Here is a 5,861-nt window from a genome sequence, read left to right as displayed (position 1 = left end):
TGCTTGTGTGCGCGGCTTTTGCTTTATTTATTAAACTGTCTTTATCTCAAACCATGAGTTTCCTCACTTTTACTCTTCCAATTCTCTCCCCCGTGCCACCGTGGGGGAGTGAGCGAGCGGCTGCATGGTGCGTAGTTGCTGGCTGGGGCTAAACCACGACACAAAGGATAGTGTTAAAAATTATAAGAGCGTATGAAATGCAATACCTTTTGGAACTACAGTTCAAGAGATGCACTATACGAAATCTGTGACTCTGGAGGAAATTTGAGAAGCCTAAAGTGGAGTGATAAATAAGCTGTATCTGAGAGAGTCCATCAGTTTCTATTTGTGAGGGGTACAGCAGCCACTGATGCGGAATTTGTTGGTGTGGAACAGTTTTATCGTTAGTTTGAAGTCTGTCATTCTTGCCACAAGAGACAATGATAACATTATTATCCCTCAGTGACGAGAAAATGTGTTCATAATCTCTTCAAGTTCTTTTAAGCTATTATGAACACACAGTGTTGGGTCAGCCCAAGCCAGCTGCTTGCATTCAGCATCAATATCTTTCTTCAAATAAGTACATAAATCATTCTTTATCACTCAAATTATCCCTGTATTTTTCCTGTGTCCATAAATGTTGCAGAGTAAGACGGTTTCAAGAAAGATGTCTTCTAAGAAGAGTGTTGGAGACACATAGAAGAGTGTTGGGAGACAGGGAAAATGATGAAAAATGAACAGTGAGAAAGCAGTGTGAATGTGTGACTGTCCACCTCAGCTGGTGGTTGGCACAGGTGAGCGGCAGGGGAAGGTCAGGATTGCTCAGAGATCGACCGCATAGCTAAGCTTCAGGGTTTTGTTTTGGAGGTTCTGTATCTAAGGGTCACCCACAAAGCCTTTTGGGAGAGGTTGATAGGGGAGCTGGGGAACAGAAAAGAATCTGCTGTGGATCTCAGCGTAGAGGGAGTGCTGCTAGTCAGATGGGGCCTGGAGTGCCCAGGCTTCCTCCTGGCCCCAGCTTCCATTTTCAGTTCCTTTCAAGGTGCACTTGGCCTCAAATCGTATTTCTATTAACTACAGCAGCTGCTACTCCAAGGGGACAGAGGTTGCCAAAGATGAGAGAAACGGTGTCTCTGGTTCCTAAATTGCTGCTTTATTGTGCTCGAGAGCACTCGCCCTACGGTTATCTCGGTATAGTTGTATTGTTATGATGAACACCTGTACACAGTGAAAGGGAAGAAGATACCATTATTAAAAACAAGCAACAAACCTGGACAATTTTAGTCACTCAGGTTTGCCCTAGGGAATCACGGACAGGACTTACACGAGCCTTTAACATGCCTCTGCTTGTGAAATCGAGCCATTTCAAGCGTGCTTGGCCTTCCTGGTGGAAACTCGGCACTGATCACAAAGCAGGGTTAGGAGCTTCACGTTTCCTTCCCCAAAAAGCGTGTCAGTGGGACTGTGGGTGGTTTGCATGAGCCCTGCAGATTCCCTGCTGAGACTACGGACGCTTGGAAAATGGCAGTCTGTGCGTTCCACAGTGGGTGTGAGCGTAGAAATCGAGATGAGGATGGATGTCAATTGAAAGTGATTTACTTCCAAAGAAAACAGGGCTGTCCTTTTTTAGCTGTATGTGATTTTAAGAGGCGCAGGTGAGCGCACGTAACTCGTTCAGAAACGCTGATCTTTTCTAGCGCAGTTGGGCTGTTGTGGGCATCCGAGATACCTATTTCTAAAGCTTGCTCGTGGATTTTACCAGAGCTTTTGTTTACAGCGCAGACATAGAGTTGACAGTTAACAGGAAAAGGAAGGCGGGAGACGGAATTTGAATAATGAAGGTATGAAGATGGTATCCTAAGGTGCCTTTATGGAGCACAATGGGTGCGTGTTGCTTAACCCATGGTCAGACGTCTCAGGTTTATTGACACTAACCACCTCACTTTGGCGTAACTCTGACATGCCCAGAATGAGAACTTTGCGAGACAAAGGGCTGTTCAAACGGTCACACGGATGATGGCCCAAGTGAAAAGAACGGCCTTGGAGAAGCTACAGAAATGCTGCAGCTTGCGAAGCGAAGGTGAGACTTTCCTCTAAAACTGAGATTTGTGCGGGATTTGTATTATTTTGGGAAAGAAAAACACTGTTGTTTGCAACCAGTAGTGAGTCATGTAAGTACATGACACCTAAGAACAGTCATAAAAGTATTCCAGGAAATAGTCTTCCTGCAGTCATCCTGGAAGTTTTGGTGAACATTTATTTATGTTGCTTCACAATAGACAAGGTGATTGTCTAGCTACATTGTCCATCAAAAATAATGAATACATTTTTGGATTCATTTTCATGGATGACCTTCTCTGAGGGCAGGAACGATCCATTCCAATGAGCAGGAAACCAAGCAAAGGTCGGAGGCGGCCTACATGGATGAACAAGGAAGTCCAGACAGAAGTCAAGCACAAAAATGAAGTGTACAAGTGGTAGAAGGGACAGGTGACCCAGAAGGAATATAGACTTACTGTCACAGTGTGCAGGGATGTTGTTATGAAAGTCAAGGCCCACCTGGAACTGAATTTAGAGCGGGATGTGAAGGGCAGCAAGAAAGGCTTCTACAGGTAAAAGAGCAGCAAAAGGATGATGAGGGGAAGCGTGGGCCCACTGCTGGATGTCAGGGCACCTGGTGACAAAGGACATAGAAAAAGCTGACCTTTGCCTCAGTCTTTACTGGTAATATTTGCCTTCAGCAATCCCAGGCACCTGAGACCCATGGGAAGGTGTAGGTCAAGGAAGACTTATTCTCACTGGCAAAGGATGAGGTTAAGGAACATTTGAAAAAAACAGACACTGACAAGTCCCTGGGACCTGATGGGCTGCACCCATGAGTGCCAAAGGAGCTGGCTGTTGTCATTTGAGGGCACTCAGTTATCTTTGAAAGGTCACGGCAGTCGGGAAGATTCCCAAGGAGTGGAAGAAAGCAATCCACTTCTACCTTCAAGAAAGGCAAAGAGGAGGTGATGGGGAACTAGAGGCTGGTCAGCCTCACCTCAGTCCCTGGAAAAGTGGTGGAGCAAATAAACTTGGAAGCTGTTTCCAGACATAGGAAGGTCAAAAAGGCAATTTGGAACAGTAGCCACAGATTTATCATGCTTGATCAACCTGATAGCCTTCTATGACTAGATGACTGGCTCAGTGGTGAGGGGAGAGCAGTGGATGTTGTTTGTCTTGACTTTACTATGGCTTTGGACACTGTCCCCCATAACATTCTCATAGCCAAACTCATAACATATGCGCTAGGTAAGTGGACAGTGAGGTGGTCTGAAAACTGGCTGAACTGCCAAGCTCAAAGGGTTGTAGGCAGCAAAACAGGATATCTGGCTGGAGTCACTAGTTATGTACCCCAGGTACATAATTCAGGTCCTACCCAAATCCTATTTCCTATTATACGTCCTAACATACTTCATAGTCCAAAAAAAAATCCTAAGGAGAGGTCTTATCAAAATTCTCTAATCAAGACATTAGGTCTTCGAACTGGAGAAAACCAAGCAACACTCTACTTGAAATACTCAACTAAATTATTATTTGTCATTTTAGTATTTTTTCCCATGGTCAGTCATGTGCTAAATAATATGCCTCAGAGGTAGGATTCATCCTCTTCCTGAATTCAGCTATCTAAAAGACAGGTATCTAGTCTCAAGTAATTAGTTTAATAATTAGTAGTTCATTATTTAATAGTCACCAGAATTTTCTGAGAGGCATAGTGTGCGTCCAGCATTCACAATGGTTGACCAGGAGCTAAAAAAATACTTAAGTTTTTTGTTTGGTTGGGGTTTTTTTTGTTGTTTTGTTTTGTTTTTTGCATTCTGCTGTGTTCGATCTGCTGACAGAGAATACCTAGGTCAGAGTACGTGCTGTGCCATCAGTTCCTCTCAGCCTGCAGCCCCACCAGTCGCTGATTACAGCGAGAAGGGACACAAGAATGGGAAGCAGATGCTTTTAGTTGCATGCAAATGCTGCGGTGGTTACCAGACTGTAGAAACTTGCACGCTGGGTGGTGCAAGTTTAACTCCCCTTTCTTTGACAGGTGGATGGGACCCAAACTTTTCTGTCAGGGCAGAGAGCCCACTGAGATGACAATGGCATTGAGGTATTTCCAGGTTAAAAGGTAGTGGTGGTGAATCCGCAGGAATTGCATGTCTGCCATAGGTGTCAAGTCTCAGAGAAACAGTCAGTAATGCTAAAAGCACCAGTGCAAGCGTGAAGAACAATTCTGATATGATATGAAATACTAGCAGAACTCGTAGGTGGACTACTCTACAAGAGAGGCTGCTTACCTCTGGGTTTTTTCAGAGCATAATAAAGCATGTGCATGCAGTCGTCCCCCCTGAGGACATGGAGTGTGCTGTAAATAACATGCGAGCTTGTTGGCAGGAGGTGAAGGCCAGAGTCAGAGCACTGATAGGGTTAAAACAATTCTCCATTCTTGAGCACCTGTGGCACAAGAAGAAAATATGGAAGGATATATAAACTATCAGTCAAAGAGAAAAAAAATCTGTGAAACATAACATAGCTTTTGAATAACGAGTCAGAAATACCTTCCTTAGATTTTTTTTCTTACCTGTCCTATTTCCCAAGCTGCATTAGCAAACTGACCTGCTTTGAGGTGGATTGGAGAAGATGCTGCCCTCCATAGGAGTTAGTTTTCATCCACTGAGGTCTACAACACTAGTGGTCTTCTGCTGATCCCAGCTTGATAATTTTTGGGATTGTTTTTCATCCCCACCTTCGCCATCCTCCAAATGCTGTAGCCTGTGGCTTGTTTTCTTGTTCTGCAGCCTGCCCAGTCCGTGGTTCTCCAAAGAGTCCTGTCTGCTGTGCCTGCAGGCATGGTGATCTTCCCTTGCAGATGTTCTTCCTCCCTGCTCTAGGGAAATCACTTGCAAGGAACTGACTGAGAGGCATTGTTCCTTTTCTTCTATTCATAGTTGTCTTAATCACAGCACTGTTGCTTTATTTTTTCCTATGTTGCGTTCATTATGCTGGCTCAGTAGTTTTAGTTTATCAATTCTGCATTCTGTTCAAACTCTGCCAGAACGCCAACATAAGTAACTCAATGTACTGACTGAGTTTAAGTTACAATAACAATTATTAGAACAATATGACAGTCATCACACCAAGGTGTTACTAACTATGCAGGAGGAGGGAATGTGGAAATGCATCTTTATCCACAAGTTAAGTTCAGCTCAGTTTCATCTCAGGTCTGTTTTCCCTTGTTGCCTTGAGATCTTGTTTGTTTAGCAAGTCATTTTTCAATCTTAAAATCTCTCAGAAATTCTCTGGAACTTCACTAGTTCTAATGTTTATGCACTGACAAAGACAACGTGTTTCAATATTTCTTATTACGCCTTCTATGTGTAACAACACGAGAAAGCAAGAAACAGGAGTGGTGCGCTGTCAAATGTGGCGTTTCCCCAAGGCCCTCTTGCCTGGCCTTCCCGAGCCAAACGTCTTTGCTGTATCCGAGGAAGTAAGATCCTTCCCAAGAACTACAATAAAAGCAATGTTGTTAAATTCAAGTTCCCTTCTAGCTTTCTGAGAAGTAAGACCTACCTAAAAGTTCAGTGAGGCAGATACCACGCGCAAGTGTCAATGAACAGAACCTGCGTTCTTAGCTGCTTACAGTGTCCAACAGCATCAGAGCCTTACACAGCATCAAAGACAGCCTTCAACGTGCAAGCAGGTATTCTGGGGAAGTTCACAGTTCCTTATTCTGTGAGGGTTAGAAAGAACCATCCTACCCTTCACCGGAGCCCTTGAATTACCTTGCTTTAGAAACTAGCTGGGTTCTAGACTGGCTGGAGCTCTTAAAAATTATGTTTAATTGCAAC

This window comes from Phaethon aethereus (genome assembly GCF_964289735.1).
Source record: "Phaethon aethereus genome assembly, chromosome: 5".
Taxonomy (NCBI): domain Eukaryota; kingdom Metazoa; phylum Chordata; class Aves; order Phaethontiformes; family Phaethontidae; genus Phaethon; species Phaethon aethereus.
This window is presented reverse-complemented; position numbering follows the sequence as displayed.